This window comes from Lineus longissimus, chromosome 8 (genome assembly GCF_910592395.1).
Source record: "Lineus longissimus chromosome 8, tnLinLong1.2, whole genome shotgun sequence".
Lineage (NCBI taxonomy): Eukaryota > Metazoa > Nemertea > Pilidiophora > Heteronemertea > Lineidae > Lineus > Lineus longissimus.
Window position 1 is genome coordinate 10,506,118 of NC_088315.1, and position 22,470 is coordinate 10,528,587.

Sequence of the window (22,470 nt, forward strand, 5' to 3'; positions counted from 1 at the left end):
GGTTCCTAGATCCTGCTGGCTGTCAGCTACTTGCGAAAGTCTGTTCCAGACTAACCTTGCCATTTTGTGTGGGCTCCTAAGTTCTGCGGGTTATGCCACCATGGGTACTTATGGGTTTAGCGGTGCAAAGATCCGATTCTATGCAGGTGTCTTTCTCCCCGCTCTCTGACCTTGGTAGTATTGGTTGGTTTATGGCTTTATCCTGACTTCCTAAGTATGGACTTGGAAGGGTCGCTCCTCTTTGAGTCTCTGTCACTAGGTGTAGCCCAGTTGTTGCTGAGGGAAACTGGATGTCAGTAGTTGAGTCAGGACCTGGATGGGATATTCCTCTCTGCATATCTGTCACCAGGTGAGGCCCAGTTGTTACTAAGGGAAGTTGGGTGTCGGCAGTTAGAAGGGGCTGTGAGATCTCCGTTACGCTTGGGGTTTCACCTGGGGGCTGGTCTGGCGTCTTTTCCTTTGTGTCCTTCCGCGATCTGGTGTGCAGGCTCCTCACTGTATAGGGGCTCGGTTGGCTTCTCCATGATAGTGGGGGGCTTCTCGTACGATGCCTTCTGCTGTGGTAGGGGCGCTGGTCATTTCTCGTGGGATTGCGTCTTTTCGGTGATGGGCTCCCCTGGATTCTCCTGTTGTGGTAGAAACGCTCTTCTTCTCTCATTGGACTGCGTCTCTTTGGCGATGGACTCTGCTGTCTTCTCCAGGGGGGACTTCTTGACCGGTGCTTCTTGTCATGGTATAATCGGGCACCTTTGTCATGGTATAGCCGGGCACCATCCTTCACGGGGCTGTGCCATCTACTTTTCCTTCTCTCATGCTGGTGACCATTTCCTGCTGCCTGGACATTCTCTTGGAATGGGTGGGAACAACACTTGGAGGTCTGAGCTGCTGCCAGTGTGTGACACTGGTTAGAGTTCTGTACTGCTGCTAGGGTGTGAGAAAATTGGGCTTGATGAATGCTCATCTGGGTTATAAGGGCTTGTGTAAGAGTCTGCTGGATTGAAACGCTATTCAGTCTGTTCTCCAGATCCTGTATTCTAGGGGCTGTTGCCAGTGGTGGAGTTAGCGAGATCTTAGTAGCATCTTCCATTGCTCGTAGGCGCTTTTCAATGTCCCCATGGGTGCTGGTGCTGTCTGCTGCTTGCTGCAGTGTCTGCTGCGCCTTGGGTTTTTCAGAAATAATGAGCCGTTGTTCTAAAATTCTGTTAGTGTCTTCAAGCTCTTTGATTCTGCGTTCATAGCCTATGATGCACGCCTTGGCAGTATGTAGCTGGGAATCACGTTTATCTACCTCTTTTTCTCTGTTACGAAGGACTTTTTCAAGTGCAGTTAGCTTTCTCTCCTTCGCCGATAGGCCCATTTCCCGGGCCAGCAGATCTTGTTCAATCAGACGTAGAGGCTCGTTGTGCTCGGAGGTAGCAGTATAGGACGGAGGGGCCTTATAGGGTGACCCATTGGGCATTAGGTTGGGTTGTGCTTGTGGCTCCGACGGCTGTTGGGTAGTACATTCAGGGTTCACAATTGAGGCTAACCCACTAACTGGTACTGGAGGAGCAGCTATTTGGGTTTGCAAAGGTAACTTACAAACATCGGCTACTGTATGACTGGTGTTGACACTGGTGTCGGCATCTTGGGATCTTTGCCCTCCCCTTGGCGGTTGGATGGTCTCCATGCTAAGATTGTTGGTATTGGTGCTGGTGTTGACAACTTGGGATCTTGGCGCTCCCTTTGTCAGCTGGCTGGTCACCATAATAGGAGAACAGGAGTAGGTGTAGGTTTAGGTAGTTGAAAGTTTTTGGAGCTCCTGAATTTTCGAACTTTACAACGATTTTACGTTCACAAACTAGTCTTTCAGCGGTCTCATAAATCAACTAAGGAACAGCACGTTTGGAATATCTTGGCTTCAGTCGGTTAACGTGTTGTTATTCTGTGAAAAAGGCGGACTTAATCACTGTCGTTGGTGAGTTGGGAATATAACAAGATGGCGTCGATCAAAGACCAAACACAAAGCACGACAAAGCATGCACCCGTACGCGCAAATAAGCGTGGTCGGTCTAAGGCCCTGTGTGAAACAGACATAGGGTCGCTTCTAAAATGGCGAAAGGTGTCAGGTGAAAGTGATATGACGGTCCTTGCCGATGTGAGTGTTTGTGGAGCTGTAGGCTGTTCTGACGTTACCGGTTCTTCAGATGATGTTTCATCACCAGTGCCCTCCTGTATTAACGCCGCCGGGGGGTCTTCACCGATTCGTGCAACGGCTGCGACAAAGACGCCGAAAAACCCAGGTCAGAAAACGTTCAGTAACAAGGACATTATGAATGCTATACTTAACCTTACGGGCAACGTCAATGATATAGAGAGAAAGCTTACGGAGCAGATTAATACGCTTGAGCGGACAATTGAGGAATCTGTGTTACGCAAGGTGAACGACATCGTTAGTGAGAAAGTAAAAGTGGAAGTGGCAGAAGTGAAAGCTCAGGTGGCTGCTCTTAGAAGAAAGTCGGATGACTCCGCGGAGTTTTTGAATATTGTGATTCGAAATCTACAGGAGGGAAAGAATGAAAATGTCGCAAACAAGACACAAGCCCTTTTGCGGGAAGGGCTAAAGCTGAAGGACTTGTCTTTTCAAAAAGTCGAACGCAAACGCTCATACAATGACCGCCCAGGCCTGATTATTGCCACGTGCCGGTCGTATGAGGACAAATCTCTGATAATGGACGCTAAACAATCGCTTAAGGAGTGTCGTCAGTACAGTAATGTGTATATTTCGAACGATAAGCCTCTGTCACAGAGAATCGCCGATAATAATATACGGACAATTGTGAAAAATCTCCCAGGCGCTGGCGACGTGCTTGAGGTCAAAGGCTCGCGAGTGGTCGCCAAGCAACAGAAATATGTCCCCAACGAGAATAATCGAAACGATAAAATGAATAGCCGAAATCGACCTCAGGGTAACCAAACAGTAACACGAAACACGAACAACCGCCAGGAAGGATATAACCGTGGAGCGAATGCAAACCGCTAGGATGACGCAATGTGTCGAGACAACGCCGCTGGAGAACATGCAGTCAGGGATGGCCACTCATTTATGTTGCTGAACGCTCGTAGTCTAAAAACTGTAAATCGGTCGAAAAATAAGCTGGCGCAATTCCAGCAGTTGGTGCTTTGTAATCAGTTTGATTTCGTGTGTGTTTCGGAGACTTGGTTAAACGCAGAGGTAGCAGACGGTGAAATACTGCCGCCTTCGTACACCATCCATCGAAGGGACCGCAACTCGCAGGACCAAGAACGTGGTGGCGGCGTTCTAATGGCATGTAGATCGGACATGCCGTCGTACCGTAAAACTGATCTGGAAAAAGAAAACTCCGAGATTCTTGTGTGCGAGGTCAAACCAGATTCTGACGAGCATTTTGCTCTTATTGTGTGCTATAATCCACCGGATAATGTAGATGAGCAGATGGCGTTCCTGGGTGACCTCAGGGACGTTCCCAAAAGTTGTGAGGGAGAATTCAGCAATATTTGTCTCTCAGGCGACCTAAACATTCCGAGCATCAATTGGGACACTGTGTCTAGTGTCAATGGCTCTCATGTGTCTGGGGAGTTTTGTAATATCGTGAACGATTTCTCGTCAACACAGCTCGTCCTCAACCCTACTCATAAGCATGGAAACATACTCGACTTAATCCTGACAAATCAACCAGAGCGATTCAGTGACACGGAAACATGGCCAGGAATGTACGATTCTGATCATTTTCCCGTAGTGTCGAATTTCCGTACTAGAATGCCCCGTCGTGTTGGAATTTCGCGCGTTGTTTATGACTTTACGCGTGCGGACTACACAGGTCTAAGGTCATTCCTTTGTGACGAGCTTGGTCCCAACTCTGATTTCTGTTTGCAAAATGGCCAGGACGGCATTGACAATTTGTGGTCAGAGTGGCTAGGTGTGTATAACACTGGATTAGACCGCTTTATTCCGCGGAAAACTATTCGTGACAAAAGCTATCCGCCATGGATTGACCGCGAAGTGAGACGCATGTCAACAAAAGTGAATGCTGCCCGCCGCTGCGCAAAAAACAGGAACAGTGACTCCAGTTGGAGGAAATACCGGCGCCTGCGCAATGAACTCAGAAATTTGACCCGTGACAAATACAAAGCGAATGTAAACAATCTTGGATCAGAAGTGCGTAGAAACCCAAAACGTTTTTGGAACTTCTATCACGCAAAAACCAAATCAAACTCTGTACCAGAGACAGCGAAGCTGGGCAATGAGTCTTTTGTGACTCCTCTGCGCAAGGCAAATGCCTTCAATGGTTATTTTTATTCCAATTTTTCTCATCACAACGACTTGAGAAAACCTGATGTTACTATGTATGATAATTATAACCTTGATTCTGTTAACTTTACAGCAGTTGAGGTGAAATCGGTATTAAACAGGCTGGACAAGACTAAGGCCTGTGGGCCTGACAGGGTCTCTAGTCGTGTTCTGAGGGAGTGTGCCTCTACACTGTGTTCTTCACTCGCATTTTTATTCAACGTTTCAATGCAGACAGGTGTTTTACCAAACGATTGGAAAATCGCTAACGTTGTGCCAGTGTACAAGAAGGGAGACAAGCATTTGATTTCAAATTATAGACCCGTGTCTCTCCTATCTGTGGTTTCTAAAGTAATGGAACGTTGCATTTATAACAGTATCTATCCAGTCTTAAGTCCGTCAGTCTATAAAGGCCAGCATGGCTTCTGTAACAGGCGGTCAACGGCCACTCAGCTTGTTCAGTTCCAGCATAGACTGGGCCAGGTCTTAGATAGTGGGGGTCAAACTGATGTTATATATTTGGATTTTGCTAAAGCTTTCGATTCCGTTCCCCATTGCCTCTTATTACATAAGATTCGTTCCTTTGGAATCTGTGGACGTCTTCTGAGTTGGTTAACGTCGTATCTTACAAATAGGAAGCAGAGAGTTGTGATTAATGGCTCGGAGTCATCACTTTTAGATGTACTGTCTGGTGTGCCGCAAGGGTCAATTTTAGGCCCTCTTTTATTCTTATTGTACGTAAATGATATTGCTGAGGTCGTTAGTGACGGTACTGCCATGGATCTTTTTGCTGATGATTCCAAAATGTGTAGGGAGATAGAGTCTGTAACCGACTGTCTGCTACTTCAGACCGACCTTGATAAATTGTACGCTTGGAGTAAACGGTGGGGCATGACATTTAGCCCAAGCAAATGCATGGTCATGAGTGTTACTAGGAAGTTAAATCCGACACACTTCTTTTACAATATCAATGGTTTTGCATTGTCTCGGGTTGATAAATTCAAGGATCTTGGTATTGTCTTTTCTTCGGACCTGTCATGGTCATCTCATGTCAATGGTATTGCAAGCAGTGCAAGTAGAATGTGGGGTATGGTCAGGCGTGTATGCGGGCGTACTGCAGACGTTAATTTGAATATCATGTTGTATAAATCACTTGTGCGTAGTCGCCTTGAATATGGTACGGTGGTATTCGACACACATGTGCGACGTGATCTTGAAACTTTAGAGCGTGTCCAGCGGAGGGTGACTCGTCACATTTTAGGCCCTGATATGCCATATGTGGAGCGTCTGCGAGCGTTGTCTCTGCTGCCCCTGTCGTACCGTTGGGAAATCAAGGATCTAGTTTTTATGCACGATTCTTATTATAATGTCCTGGATTTTAATGCACGTTTTTATATAACCCCGGCTGTAAGGGGCGACGGTTTACGACTGGCGCAGCCGAGATTCCACTCGGAGACGTTCGGTGCCTCATACTGGGTGAGGACACCGAAGCTGTGGAACAGCCTCCCGGTCCAATTACATAATTTGAAAAAAATGCATTTTAAATCGTCCCTTAATGTTTATTATTTTGACAGGTTGGATCGTTTGGATGTCGACGACATGTGCACTTTCGTCACTTTCTGCCGTTGTGCAAACTGTCGGCCCACTTAGTGCGCATGTCGCCGGCACCCCGACGACACAACCCATATTATCTGCTGCCATATAATAGGTCTCGACCTACATGGTTACCAGTGTAATGCATGTACGTTTTATTTTGTTCATAATCCAATGTCTTGTCATGTTATATCAAATATTGTACATGTATTTTACACGAATAAATAAAACAAAAATAAAAAAAAATAGGATGTTTAGCATTGGTGCTGGTGTTGCTGACATCTTGGGATCTTGGCTCTCCCGTTGACGACTGGCTGGTCAGCCCGATAGTGATAGGATGGTTGGTATTGGTTTTGGTGTTAACATCTTGGGGTCTTGACTCTCTATTAGACGGCTGGATGGGCAGTCTGATAGGATGGTTAGCCATGGTGGTGATGTTTACATCTTGGTAACTTGGCTCGCCCATGGTCGACAGCTCGGGTTTCTTTTGCTTGTTATTGTGGCCATCCTTCCTGTTAGCTTTGTTTGTATTTTCGCTGGGTCCTAGCGGTGGTGAGTTGCTTGCATCGCAGAGGCTTAGTCTCTTGGGTTGCCCTTGGTTACTGTTCTTCATGATAGTGCGAGTGGTGCTGGTGTGGTTCACAGAAGGTGTTGAGCCGCAGGCATCTTGAGGACATGATTTTCCTTTGTTCAGGAGATCTGCCACGGACGCCAGTTCTGTCTTCAGCTGCTCGTTAAAACGCGAAGGATTAAGGTTTGATGTGCTATTGATTGTTTCTGTGACCAGGCCCAAATCTTCTGTGAAACTTGCGTGCTGTCTGCCGTTCACCATTACGCTTGACGAAGTATGGTACATGTTCACAGTATACTTAGCTGACCCAGACTCTTACATTATTCTGTATGTTGTTTGGCAGATGAGACCAGAACTCTTTTCTCGCATAACCTGTATCTCGCATTCTGACCCATGCCTTTGCAGAGTGAGATAATAACCATGTAGGGCCCTGCGCAACAGTTCATACAAGCCTGCTTGGCACTGGATATAGGTTTGATTTTGTTCCACTCGTACTGATAACTGGGCTTGCTGGTTTGCAGCCGCCAATTTCTTTTTGAGGGCCTTGTCTTTGTTGATCGAGTAGTTCAGGTCGAGGATGTTTGCTCTTGGGTCCTTTATTCGTGTTTCTTCGGGAAGGGCATCCGAGTTAACCATCACCATCAGCGTCTGAGGGAACCCAGTCTGGTGTCTGCTCTTGGTTTCAGGTAGCATCATCGCTCCGTGGCTGGCATACATGGACATGCAGCTATGAGCGAAGGCTGACAGTTAGGATGTGTACTAATGACCAGGAATGTGTGTACAGCTATATTGCGATGTGCTCTATAGTTGTACTTATACTGAAAGTTCTGTAGAAAATAGCTTAAGTGTTTTAGAGTAGTTTTAAAAGTGTAACTTGATCATTAGGGAGCATGCAGCTCGTGACCTAAGAGAGTAAAAGCATAGCTTGGAATTCTATAAGGAATCTAAAAAAAACATAGTTGATAGTTCAGTGTTCTAAAAACAAGACGTGGCCGAAAAGGTGGTGGCTAAAAGTGTTCTAAAAGCGAAGCGTGATGGCGGCTAAAAGTCAGTTAAAAGTGCCAGAGTAAAAGGTAGTATAGTTCATAAGATTATAGCCAGGCACTGCTAGGAGTAGACAGTCGATATGATGATAGACTAGATTAGATAGTTCACACACAAGAACGAATGAAGAGCTGCGAACAGCCCGAGATTGCTGTGTGTGGTTGAATGCTAAATGACTGAATGGCAATAACTTTTATAGTTCGTATAAGCTCAAATCATTTATGTTTGTTATAATGTACTTTAGGGCTCGTATGCATTGACACAGTGAACAGTATATAAATGAACACACGATGTACATAGACACACACACACAAAGATGGCCGACTCGACACGCCTTTCTCCAGGCCGAATTGAGATGCCGATTCCGTCGCGAAATGGGGTGAATTCGTTCAGTTTTCCTCCTCGAGAACTGCTGCTATTGTTGATAAGTCTATTCTGCTCCTTCTCAAGTGTTGAATTTATCGAATACTTCGTTAAAAAGACATAAGACGGGACATAAAACGGGACACTATAGTACTATTGTACAGGACGCCCCTATCTCAAATAAGCCTTCGTAGTTACTCTATGGAATCCCGCTAATCCACCTGCGAACCAATTAATCAACTATTTTAATTTGTATCATGAATTCTGATTTGCTCCAAATTCTGATTTTGCAGCAGCGATCAACCATAAAAGATCAGCGTAGAAAAGATAAAGACGCTGCTCCGTATGTCAATCAATCATTGGTAACTCACACTCCCGTCATTTATCTGTATATAGTGCAAAAATCCGGCGTATTAACGGTCGATAGTGCATTATTATTGAAACTTGACTAGCTCATGAGCTACCGGGTGTCCCAGAAAAATTGCAACATTCTTGTTTTTTATTCGCCTTTGACTAGAGGAACAAGAGGCGAATCTCAAGATCAGAACGCCAGTGGTACATGATTCCTTTTTCACATGTTCATGGTATGTTTACCTGATGCGCTATACATTTACAATGACTAGGCTTAGGCCTATTGGAAAAAAACGGTATGGTTACAATTTATAGTAGGGGCCTATACAGTGGAATAGGGAGCATTCATAATGGGTAATCTGCGGCCAAATTTAGTTTCATGATAGTATAAAAGGGGGCGCTTCGGAAAAGTTTTCGGGAATGTGCTCCTCTCATTCAGTATAGGCCTAACATTACTTTAGACTTGGTATCGCCAAGTAGACGGTTCATGCCCATTTCGCCTTGTCTTTTTTCGCCTTTTCCCATTTTGCCTTTAAAAAATATACATTTCGCCTTCTCCTATTTCGCCTTTTCCAATTTTGCCTCTTCCCAATCCGCCTTATTCTATCTCGCCTTTGTCTTTTTTCGCCTTTTCCTTTTTCGCCTTATGCTATTTTGCCTCTGTTTTATCTTGCCTTATCACAAGTTGCCTTATCCATTCTTGCGTTCGTCTCAGTTTGCCATTGTCTTAATCTGCCTTCTCCTATTTCACCTTGCCCTAATTTACCTTTGTCCTAATTCGCCTTCATCCTATCTCGCCTTTACCCGCCCCGCCTTTGTATTATTTCGCCTTCTTCCCATTTCGCCTTCTTCCTACTTTGCAACAAACTTGGTGTCTTTACCCATGTTTGTTGAGTCAATCTTTCATATGAAAATGTCTTCAACAGTGTTGAAGGGCTTCTAGGGTCCATTCGGGGGTACCCCCAACCAAAACCCGGTGGACATTGCCAAAATTACAAGTGTAGATAACTTCTCAGCCATTATAGTCATATTACATTACATACCATATTACAAAAGACTTTTGTCTCTTTTACCCATGTTTGTGGGGCCAGTCTTTCATATAAGAGTGTTTCCACGAATTATGTTTTGGTACCCTACCCAAGGCTGTTGCTTAATTACCAATATTTTCAAATCTTCATAACTTCTGAACCATCTACATGTAAGCTTACATGTATCTCCAAAACCAACTTAGTATCTTTACCCATGTTTGTCAAATCTTAGAGTTTTCCAAGTCTTTCATGGAAATATTTTGGCATAGTGTTTTGGCATTCTTTGATGAGTAAGACTTGTGACCTGGTACTATATAGGAGGGATGGGGGTGCTCAGTATTTTATTGATCATTCAAAGTGTGAGTGCTTCTGAAGTTCTTTATTATGGACTATGGTCAATAGGCCTATTCAAATCCAGCAATCTGGAAGATGTATTCCTTTGATCATTGGGGAATTATGAGGCCTTCTCACAGAACGAGTTAGCTCTCAAGAACGTCCCACGCAGTGTTCTCTTTAGATGGTTTTGGTACGTTTGATGTTCTTCATTCACAGCAATGCTATAACTTAGCATGAGATAATATAAGTACCAAAGTTTTTTTGAACAGAATCATTAAACTACTCAAAACACTCCCCCCCCCCCCCCCCCTGCAAATAATAGACCCCTTGCTTAACGAAGGGGGATTGATAAAAGGCCAGGTGAGATATGGCGAAACGGGAGAAGGCAAAATGGGAAGAAGGCGAATTGACACAAAGGTCAATCAGGAAAAGGCAAGATGAGATAAGGCAGGATGGAACCAAGGCAGAATAGGACAAAGGCGAAATAAGAAAAGGCAAACAAGGATGAGGCAAGATGAGAGGAAGGCGAGTTAGGAAGAAGGCCAATTGGAACAAAGGCGAGATAAGACGATGGCGAAATCGTAGAAGGCGAATTGAGAAAAGGCAAGTTAGGAGAAGGCTAAATGGGAGAAGGCAAAATTGGATAAGGCGAATAAGGTTAAGGCGAAATGGGCAGATACCAAGTAGACATAGCCCCGTGGTTCACACGCCTGCCATTGATGCTGGTCGAGGACCCCAGGTGGCGACCCGAGTCCTAATCGGCTACTTATAAATTTAAACTGTACATGTATTTACTTTTTCTTCTCGTTTTCCCCATCTCCGCTGCTCATTTGCTCGGACAAACTAAAGTTATATCGCTCTTCCAACTCCATTGTAGATTGGCTATCTTGGTTGACCACGACCCGTGGCACTCATTGAAAAATTCTAGATTTATACTCAACTGCAATTTTACAGTGCATTAAGTGCACTTTGTGCCAACGAAGCTTTGTTCTAAATTCAACCGTTATGGTTAGGCTACCGAAACCGCTTGAGTTGGTGCATATGGAAGCAGTCAAAAGCTTAAAAGCATTTAAAATCTCATTGTTGGTTGTTTGATATGAGCCGTTAAAGAATAGAAATTGGTACCTCAACAGTTCAGTATCGGTTCCTTTAACCAAAACATTTCTTTTTAGGAAATGACTTGATTTGTCCTGAAACCTCATTTTAATTGTTTCTTACTGGGACCATAGACGCAAGCAATGGTTGACGAAAATCATTTTGATGGTTTTTTGGCTCGCATTTTTCCTTCATATACATTAGAACCTCTCTATTAAGGACACCCTCGGGACTGACAAATGCTGTCCTTAATAGAGAGGTGTCCTGATTGGAGAGGTCAAATTGAATGGAAAGTACCAATTTGGGACCACAACTAGTGTCCTTAATAGAGAGGTTGTCCCTAATAGAGAGGTGTCTGCTAAGGGAGGCTCCACTGTATTGTATTAGGTAACGTTATTCGTAAGACTGGCTCCATCAAGCAAAGCATTTCTTATTGACATAAATGATAATGCCAATATGCATCTCAATTTATTCCAGGCAGCTTTGCTTCACGCCACTGTTGAGGATACAAAACATCTTTGGCAAAGACGTAGCAGGTAAAATAAGAATATACTGCTCAAGTGTGTGATCCGAGTCTCGAGATTGCACGATCCGCTGATTTTCTCTAGCCTCAGAAAGCTCAACTTCCAGATTAAAATAAAATTCTAGGCTGTGCCTGTGGAGACTTCAATAGAACACAAACACTTTCCTTGAGGACGCTTCCCTTGATTTTGAAGCCGTTTGTTTGCGTGTACTTTTTCTCATAAAATTCAATGGTTTTCATAGCATGTCTGACTGATCAGTGCGTTTAGGGTACGTGATGAATTATGTGATTCTAACGTACAGACACAAGTCATAATCTGTTTCCTAACCCCTGAAACCACTCACAATCTGATTCCCCCTCTCTGACACCATTGTAGGCTATTTCGATACATTGTGCCTTAATTCGACGAATATAAAACGAGATGAAAACGAAGACTCGATTGTGGTTGTTGTTCACTTGTACACTTTTCACAATTTCCGATTACGCCGTTCGGGGTGCCGAAGACTACATATAACACTGTCGCATTATCATCTGATTTTCATACCCTGACACCATTTATCATCTGATTCCCTCTAACTGCCAACATTCATAATCTGATCCCCACACGCTAATACCATTCAGAATCATAATTCCTAAACACTAAAATCATTTATAATCTAATCTTCGTTCCCTGACAGCATTCATAATTCGATTCCTATTCCCTGACAACATTCATAATCTGATTCCCTCATGCTTAAACTATTCATAATCATAATTCCTACTCCCTGACATTTGACACAGTTCATATTGTGATTCCCACATGCTAAGACAATTCATAACTTAAATTCCCATTCCCTGAAACCTTTCACAATCTAAACCTACGTACTAAAACCATTCATAATCCGAATTCTCTCATGTTAAAACCATTCACAATCTTATTCCCATTCCTTGACGCCATTAATAATCCAAATCCTACACGGTAAACCATTCATAACCTTAATTCCCACTCCTTGACACCATTCATAATTCGATTCCTATTCCCTGACAACATTCTTAATCTGATTCCCCCATGCTAAAACTATTCATAATCATAATTCCCTCTCCCTGACATTTGACACAATTCATTTTCTGAATCCCACATGGTTAGACAATTCATAATCCGAATTGCCTCATGCTTGCTAAAATCATTCACAATCTTATTCCCATTCCCTGACACGATTGATAATTTAATTCCTACACGGTAAAACCATTCATAACCTTTATTCCCACTCCTTGACACCATTCACAATCTGATTCCCATTCCCTGATGCCATTTATAATCTAATTCTCACTCCCTGACATCATTCATAATCTGATTCCCACACACTTAAACTATCATAATCTTTACTTCCACTCCCTGACACTTTCTATAATCTGACACTCGCAAGCCGACTTCTTTCATAGTCTGATTCCCACGTGCAGAAACCAGTCATAATCTGATTCCCACATGCTTCAAAATCTGGTGAAGTCCTCCATCAGCGTTGATTCGTTCATCAGGAGCGATTTCTTATGACACCTCTCATTTATCCAAATCAATCTGAATGGTTGGAATTCGTGCCAGATCCAAATTCCTAGATGGCTGCTGGCTGCCATTGTAGTGTTCACCCAAACTCCATATGATCAGTGTTTGAAACCTGGTTCTTTGCTCATTTTGTGGGCATCTTGTTAATATGTGCTAACGCAATCCGGTAGAGGTCTATTGGCTGTAATTAAGCATTTAAATAAATTGTATACATGTATGCTCTCATATTCTTTTTCATTCGTAGGTGTGGTTGCAGAGGTCACTGATGATAAATCACTACCAAAACAAGAGTGAAAATGTCTCCAAATTGTGAACGCACCTAAGAAAACTTATCGTGCAAAACCGCAAGATTAGCAGATGAACTACGAATTCGGTGACCTTAATGGGAAGACCCCAATTGGTTGGACAGATCGAGTAGTGGATTATTTTTAATGGACAAGCATTGGAGCAATCTTTCGATGCCATGTTTGCAGCACATGGAATTCAGTAATCATAGAGTAATTTTAACAGGTTAGGTTCTTAAACAGTTTACGACATAGCTGGCAAGGAGTCCTTACTAAGCAATGACAGTACTTTTATTTCAATTTGAAATCTATGTTAGATTGTTCAAGGACGAGGACTTTGTATTGGCCTGAATATTGCGGCGACATTTAGCTGCTATAAAGCACCAGAATGGCACTAAAATCATCCTTTACTTGTGTACAATGCAAGAAATCATTTTCAACTGAGCATCGTCTCGTTAAACATATTCGTATTCACTCAGGAGAAAAACCATTCCAATGCAACTATTGTGAGAAATCATTTTCAGAGAAGCGAACTCTGTTGAAGCCTGAACGTATTCACAGAGGAGAAAAACCATTCAAATGCCAATATTGTGAGAAATCCTTTTCAGAGAAGGGAACTTTATTGAGACATGAACGTATTCACACAGGAGAAAAACCATTCCAATGCAAACATTGTAGGCAATCATTTTCAGAGAAGGGAAATTTATTGAAGCATGAACGTATTCACTCGGGAGAAAAACCATTCCAATGCAAATATTGTGAGAAATCCTTTTCAGAGAAGGGAACTTTATTGAGGCATGAACGTATTCACACAGGAGAAAAACCATTCAAATGCCAATATTGTGAGAAATCCTTTTCAGAGAAGGGAACTTTATTGAGACATGAACGTATTCACACAGGAGAAAAACCATTCCAATGCAAACATTGTGGGCAATCATTTTCAGAGAAGGGAAATTTATTGAAGCATGAACGTATTCACTCGGGAGAAAAACCATTCCAATGCAAATATTGTGAGAAATCCTTTTCAGAGAAGGGAACTTTATTGAGGCATGAACGTATTCACACAGGAGCAAAACCATTCCAATGCAAATATTGTGGGAAATCAATTTCAGAGAAGGGAACCTTATTGAAGCATGAACGTATTCACACAGGAGAAAGACCATTCCAATGCGAAGATTGTGAGAAATCATTTTCACAGAAGGGAAATCTATTGACTCATGAACGTATTCACACAGGAGAAAAACCATTTCAGTGCAATTATTGCGAGAAAGCCTTTTCACAGAAGGGAACTTTATTGTCTCATGAACATATTCACACAGGAGAAAAACCATTTCAGTGCAATCATTGTGAGAAATCATTTTCATGCAAGGGAAGTCTATCGCGTCATAACTGTTTTCACACCGGAGAAAAACCATTTCAGTGCAATCATTGTGAGAAATCATTTTCACGAAAGGATATTCTATTGCGTCATAAACGTATTCACACAGGAGAAAAACCATTTCAGTGCAATCATTGTGAGAAATCATTTTCACGTAAGGGTATTCTATTGTGTCATAAACGTATTCACACAGGAGAAAAACCATTCCAATGCAAATATTGTGAGAAATCATTTTCACGTAAGAGAACTTTATTGACTCATGAACGTATTCACACAGGAGAAAAACCATTCAGATGTGTACAGTGCGAGAAGTGGTTTGTGACAAAACAGGATCTTGTCGGACATATTCGTATTCATGCCAGAGACAAACCATTCCAACTCAACTTCAACTGTAAATATTGTCATAAAATCTTCAAGGGTGAGTCTGACTTACAAAAACATGAGCGCAGCCACAATCATGCTACTCGCAAATCTTTGAAGGTGTCTGTTGAAAGTCCCGGAAAGGATAAATGTTTAAAGTCGGAAAGTGGCAATGCTATGAAAAGTTCATGTCCAAGGTCTCGTCATGAACAAACTGTTGTGCCAGAAGAACCTGTAGTAGAACTAACCGGTCATTCAAACTACAATAATTCTCTAAATGGACTAAACCCAAAACCTGCATGTTTTGTGACTAATATATGTTTGATCAGCGGAAAGACTGAGAGTAAGGTATATCAGTTGCTTGCTGCAGTCGGGTGTTCTGACATGAATATCAAGGACGCAGCTGCAAAAATGTCTGTTTTCAATGGGAGTGAAACTCGGAGTCTGGGTACTTCGAAAACTAAGGAATGTAAAGTTCGGCAGCTGGGTGTGAAACGAAGGTTGATACGAGATACTATTGAGCGTCCTTCTAATCAGCTGGAAAATGTTAAAAGTGAAGATATGTCACATGGGTCACTCCTTGACATGTTTGCTGACCAGTCTGGTGGAAGAGTTGAACCAGCTATTACATCTGCTACAGGGCAGGTCATGGCTGAACGAGACCCACCAGTTGTTCATGCTAGAGGGGAGAGAAATGTCCTCAGTGGGACCTTCAACCCGCAACCTGCAGAGATCAACTGTTTCAAAAGTGGACTACGTCAATCTGACATATCTCCTATAGAACAGACCAATATCAAAAGTGTCCCATGTGACATATCACCTATAGAACAGGCCAACGTCAAAAGTGAGTCATGTGACAAATCTCCTATAGAACAGGCCAATATCAAAAGTGACCCATGTGACAAATCTCCTATAGAACACGCTATTGTCAAAAGTGAGCAATATGGCATGTCTCATCTAGAGCAGAGTTGTACCGTACAGGTAGTTGGACCTTGTGACATGTATACTACAGAAGAGGCCAATTTGAAAAGTAAGCCATATGATGTCTGTCCGTTAGAACAGGCCAATGTCAAAAGTGAGCTAGGTGACTTGTCTCAGTTAGAACAGGCCAATGTGTCAAGCGAGATAGGCAACATGTCTCCTATTGAGAAGGTCCATGTCAAAAATGAGCCATTTGACGCATCTTCAATAGAGGGGGCCAGTGTTAAAAGTGAGCCGTTTGACACTTCTCCATTAGAGCAGGCCAATATCGAAAGAGAAACATGTAACATTTCTCAGATAGAGTTGGTCAATGTTAAAAGTGAAGCATGCGACGTATCTCCTATAGAGCAAATCAGTGTGAAAAGTGAGTCATGTGATGACACGCCTCAAGCAGGGCATGATTTAGTAGAGCAGGAAAACTCCAGTGGTGCACAGGTTGATATGTCTAAGATTGATGAATACATTGCAGTGTTTGATCGCTGGGCAGAAATGTTGTGTAAAGAGAAAGATTAGAAAAAAAGCAATGCACCTTTCATATTCTGCTGTTAAATTGGTGATCAATGATTAAAAAAGCGACCAGTCTTATGTACAGAGAGTGTCGTTCGACCTTCTTTGATCCTGTTTTTTGAGCCTGTATGTCTATGAATAGAAACTAATTAATACATTGTGTAAACACTTGAGTGAATACAATGCAATAGCAATAACTGTGTCTGTGTACATTTCCTGTTAGCCTTCTCCACGAATCATTTATTTCCAGACAATGAATTCTGTATGGATGTTCAAAGAAGACAACCAAGTGAACTGTGGTCATTTCCTGATTAAAAACACAGTGTGTGCGAGTTGACAATTACAGGTACCATAGCAGCATGTATATATAATCGAAAACTGCTTCATTTCATCCTGCTTTTATGTTGGCATATTTAGTGGTAAATATCCAAGCTTGTATACTCACCATGGCTATATGACACTCGTTATACGACCATGAAACAATTTTGTAGGCCGTTTTGAACGGGACTTCTAATATGACAGTCTCTCGAATGTTTGGTTAACTACATTAACCACCGTAGCAGATCTGCTACTTGGTCAAAATGGTACGAGTGATTGACCAAGATGATGATTTTTTGCTCCTGTTCACCACTGGAAAATCTGCTACTTGGGTTAGTTTTATGTATAACCATCAGATGGCAGCACCATCTGGGAGTACATTTGGGTGATGTTGACAAGATGACGTTCCCCATGCCTGGCTGCAGCATTACATTTTCATTGGACACTAAAATTGGGTTGAATTAGAGATAAAGAGATCAGCATGGGTGTTACTCAGAGGCAGGCAGCTTTTGAACATGTGGTCGATAACTTGGCTTTCGAACGTGTCGATTTAAAAGTGAAGGGCCAAACCTTCAGCCAAATCCGGTGTGTTGCCGTGTGTCTTATAACAAAAGGATGTCTTACTGTTAATTACTGGCATGACGGAGACATTTATTGCCAATTGAGTAAGCCCCAAAAGGTATACGCCCTGCCATGATGAACACCTGACTCTTTGGCTCAAGTGTTGACTCCCTGGCTGTGTCCTGTGACATCTATTAGATGTTCCCCGAGTCTGGTCAATAGGACTCTTTGATCATATTCAGAGTATGTACAATTTGAACTGAAGGTATCCGCTAATCATGTCTTGGGGAAGAACCATACCTGATGATGTGCTTGAATGTGATAGGGATGTCGAACAATCTATATGTTTGGACATAGTTACAATATGAGGAATGATCACGAATCATCTGATTTGGTCCTTCGTTATCGTCTTCATCGCAAGACAGTGCCCTTGGTAATTTGACAGCCTCCCATAGCTCAGGACGGTTCGGGGGTAAGGAATAGGTGGATCCCCATATGAAGTGAGAACGTCAGTTTATAATTCTATACCGGAAAACCGACCAGATGGTGTCATTCAGAAAAAAAAAACTATATAAAAATGCCCAATACAGTGTTGGATGGACATGTGCACGTATCTCAAAATTGGCCTATTGGTGGAAGGTATAAGGCTGGGAAGAGAACCTTTCAGCAATGAACCGGGAGATAGCTAAATATATAAAGCTGAATAAGTTACGAAGAAAGGGGTGAGGTACAAGGAAATTAATTTTTTAAGGACTCGAACATTTTTAGCTCAGCTGACTAAGTCAGCCGAGCTTGTCAAATAAGTTGTTCAGTGGCGTCCGTCTGTCCATCCATCCATCCATCCATCCATCCGTCCGTTAAACCCATGGTGCACATTTTGTAACCGTAAGACCTAGAGACTTCAATTTTGCATTTCTGGATACTTCTGGTCAAACTCTACTTTCAAAACAAAATTTGTCGCCATTCGACCTACTTCCTGCGAGCGAGAGTGCATGAAGGAAACTGGCCTATATCGGCCTAGGAGCAGCAGAATTAGTCGAAATATGCTCTAATATTAAGATAAAATTCTTGAAAATCTATTTTATTGAGAAAAAGTTCAAAATTTTAACAGGAGAGGGCGCTACCTGCCTTTTAATTATTTCTGCCGATTCAAATTCCCGCCCGATGACGTCAGCCATCAATGAAGTCTCCTATTTGCCAGTTCTAAAAACATGGCAGCTACACAACAAAAGCAGTAGCTCCAGGAATAAATCACTGTTCACTTCAGCTTCGTAATCGATTGTACCCCCACTTTATTGTGTTTTGTGTGGTGTTCCTATTCAATCAACGATGTAAGGCCTTATTATGTTGGTTTTAATTGAGAAGGTGCATTATAAGCGGCGTACGAAATACCGAAGCGAAGACAAAATGGCGGCATGTTGTTTACGCTATGTGCAATAATCTTGGAGCTCAATGACACTCAAGTACCCAATTTTCTGCTTAAAAAGTAGTCTGATAGGCGATATCATCACTAGTTCGTTTCAGTGGTAGTCATAAGGTCTTTAGGGACTATATTCAGAAATTAGTTCTTGAATATTTGGCGACATTTCTGTGAAAACGATATCGGAAGTGCATGCTCTGTTCGCGATGACATCGCCGATGTATTTTGAAGTGGAGAATTCCCACAGTATGTGCAGTGAATCGGCATGATTCTGTTCGCCTATTATGTTTTAGTTCTACGATTCTTTCATGAGTAAAAAGTAGACATTCTAAGCAATACAATAATGTCACTCCCATAAAAATTGATTGGAAATTGAGGGAGCTACGGCATTCTCTTCGGCAACTGGCAGCGCTGAAAAAATACATTGCATACTGTACAATACCAAATGGCACATTTTAAAAAGCGCTCATTGGACAACGTAGGGAATCACCAGAAATGACGTCATCGCTGGTCTAGATAGAAAACTACGGTGGCGCAGTAGAGCACAAGAAAAGGTTTAGCATTAACTTCGTCATGCAAGCTTCAGCAACAAAACGATTTCTCATGAATGATTTATTTGATCATCATCAGCTTGTTTCCCCTGATAGATGAAAAAATGATTTCCAATTTCCATCAAAGTTTTCTATTTTGTGTATAGTCATATGTTATTTAACTGGCAAGGAGCCAAGCAGTTTTGAATATTCGCGGGAAAATACTTCGTACTTGTAAACGAGGCTATGACAATGAGTATCCTCATTCATGGCATACACTTCATGTTTCGGTAAATATTTTAATACGATGATTTCATCCGAATTATGGTCAGGATTGAGGAATGAACAGTGGCATAATTATGTCAACCAAAAACATTGGTACCGTAGTGAACGCAAAAGGATATGAAATACCATGGAGCATGCCATTTTCATGCATAATGAACTAAACACCGGGAAGAGTTTAATGATATTAACTCAGCTGAGCGCCAGGCCCTTGGGCCTCTTGTTGGTAATACATGTACACTCTATTCAAATGCTTAGAATCAAGAAATTAGAAAAAACCTCGGGCCAAATTCATAAAGGATGTTTATGACATCATAAGAATGACCAAGACAACACAGACATAGTATATCAATTTGGCCAAATTTTTATTTGACAGATACCGGAAAGAAAAGGGGGCGTAACCCCAAAATACATACATTTAATTAATTCAGCAGGGAAACCAGAAAATAAACAGTCACGTGACCCCATCTAGTCTGCATGACGCAATTCAGGTGGAGAAAAGGTCACGTGACCTAAGTGGTGTGTGACCTGCTGAGCCGCGAGAAAAGAGTGACGTAACGTCACCTGACCAGCGAGGGGTGCCCCGGAGGTGGTGGGGGTGGAGGACGGTTAGCGAAAAATCACAGAAGTTGTCTTGCTAATCTGAAGCAAGTTCCTGGAATGGCGGGTTCACGCGAGATTCATCCGCGTGGGTAAATAGGCCGGGGAAAGACGGCCCCCTGATTGGCTGAAAGATCCCGCCGATTCCCAGAATCTGCACCGCTGCCCCTGATGATAACATGCAGAGTCAGCACAGTTATAAATAGAAATTAGTCACTCTTGCTTCAATCATAAAATCAATTATGCCTGGACTGGTTCGTCTGCATAATGGGCCTTTAAGGGTTAGACGTGTGTAACTTCTCTCTAATCAGTTTCAGGGCCTATTCATATTCTGTGAAGATTTACATGACGGACCTGAACCTGTCTATTCAGTAGTTAAACGCTGTTTTGAGCTAAACGCCCTTTATGAATTTGGGCCCTCATGGTTTTAATGGGCGGGTTAACTTTTCCTTGACTAAGATAACATTCATAGTAACGACAACAAGAAGACGAACAAAGCGATATCTTATTTAGCTCTGAGCTCCCATAGATAACGGAGATATACAGAGCATTTTGTCGAAGAGACCAAATGAATTATTCAATTTCCCGTGCTATGGCATTCTTTGTCATAAAAGGGTTTTAGAACTTCTTATAAAATACAATTTCCTAATATCAGCCTCAAAATAAGTTACACTATTTGATGCATGTAATATTATTTTCTGAAATTAAATCAAGCAACAACCAGCCAATAGTAGCGATAGCCATTGAATAAAAGTCTAATTATCTTGCAAAAGTCGCCTATTGTCAAAATCTGGTACCGAATGCTACTTAAGGTGCCGTAGTATTGCAGTCCAAATTTTTAGTCTTTATTCATTCTTGGTAGATTGGAGATGAGGCATATGTCAAAAACTTGACACGTGTTACTGGACAGGTTAAGTGTTTAGGGATCGGAACCTGATAGTCTCCGTATGGTGATAGAACACTGCTCAGTGTTCTGTGAAAAATCAGGTGATGTTCTGTGAAAAATCAGGTGATGCGAACTCTTTGATTTATAAGTATCAGCCTATTACTCATGTGTTTCGAGTGAAATATAACGGCTCGTTTTTCTCACGCCAGCCGAGAGAAACACTTGTCTACTTCAAAAAATTTCTCTTGATTTTCGATGGCCCTGAAGTCTACATGTATGATTTTGCAAAGGGTATTGTAAACGGTAGTATAATTCTGCCTAAAGAGGGAAGGTAGTGTCTCGAAAAAGAAGTAAATAACCCTAAATATAACCTGGTTTTAAATTTACGATTTGCTGAAAAGGCTTTTATGATCGCCTTGTTTTTTCCCGAAGTCTTTTTTTGTTTGACTACTACATAGAATCAGGCTCATAGCCTGTTCTACGGTTAAGTAATAAAACGCATCTTCACTTCCCTCATGTTGACCGAGTAAATCCAACCTGGTTCGACCACAACTTATTCGTAGTTGGTTTTATATATCAACGTGAAAACTATTTGACTCTGGCTGTACATCATTACAAGCAAGGACAATCATCCGGGTATAGCTTATTTAAGACACGCTTAATAAAAGCCAACTTAGGAGTGGCAAAATCGTTCGGCATCATATCAAATCCAAACTATGGAGTTAAATTTGTCCTCAGTGGGCTGATGTTAAGCTTTGGGTTTGTCATCGAGTGTCACAAAAATAAGCCTCAGCAAAAGGCCCACATAAGAAAAATCTGCAGACACGTAAGTCTTCAAAAATATGCTGGTAAACTTGTTAACCTCAATAAGAAAGGCCAAATATTGCACGTGATTCGTTCAAAACCTTTTAACTCAAACACAAAGTACGTGGTTAGATATACAAGAGCAGACTGAGCAAGAAAAGGTCTGAAACATTTGCCCTCATATCCTGTCCACTGTAATGTATTTTTTAGAACGCATCAAATACTTTCACCTACCACCTGGTGGTTGTCAGAGTTTCGTTTGAGGACCTCGAACTAATGTCCCAGACCTTGGAGGAGTTGGTCTTACCTGCCCCTGCCCCTGCTGAGCGACGACTGGTGTTGGCAATGACTGGTTTAGTAGGGAGCCAATTATGCCATTCAGATCAGCCAATATTCACCATTGTTTTGATAGAACTGGCTTCCTAAGATCTTGATTAAAGGATGACCACGCTAGTGGAATATGGCAAAACACTCAAAGAGCTATTGAAGACTTTCAAACTGATGTTGAATTTTTGACTGTATTGTTTGAACGAAAAATGTTGGCATCTGTGCTTTGATTCCTCTCATTCGTCTGACTTCTTTTGTTCAAACACTGAAGCAGGAGATGCAACATCTTGCCAGTTTAAAAATCTCAAAATATACACTCCTTGGATGTCTTGGAAAACACTAACCACAATAAGGTAAATGTCAATTTGATGAACGGTTAATACAAGGGCTCAGTTGAAAGAGGTAGTCCTCATTTTGAAGCTGGATAATCTCGGAATGAGGTGGTCAGTTACTAGTTCAAAAGTCTTGACATTATAAAC